This window comes from Chaetura pelagica, unplaced genomic scaffold, assembly GCF_000747805.2.
Source record: "Chaetura pelagica isolate M959 unplaced genomic scaffold, ChaPel_1.0 scaffold696, whole genome shotgun sequence".
Taxonomy (NCBI): Eukaryota; Metazoa; Chordata; class Aves; order Apodiformes; family Apodidae; genus Chaetura; species Chaetura pelagica.
Window position 1 is genome coordinate 201,944 of NW_009953639.1, and position 386 is coordinate 202,329.

The following is a 386-nucleotide window of genomic DNA, read 5'->3' on the forward strand; positions in this document are numbered from 1 at the left end:
GGAGAGGTGCCTGAGGACTGGAGGAAAGCAAATGTCACTCCAGTCTACAAGGGCAAGGAGGACCCGGGTAACTATAGACCAGTCAGCCTCACCTCCAACCCTGGAAAGGGGATGGAACAACTTGTTCTTGACACTATCTCTAGGCATATCAAGGATGAGTGGGTCTTTAAGAGCAGCCAACACGGTTTTACCAAGGGGAAGTCATGTTTGATCAACCTTATATGATAAGTAGGTAACCAGGGAGAGGACAGTGTGACCTACAATTGGACCCCCAGGGGATGGAGATAAGGCAGCTGAAGAAGGGGGCAAAGGAGACATGCAAAAGCCAGTGAGTGTGGTCTGGGTGTCCTCTGCACCATTTTCTCCTTCAGCCACACAACAGACCT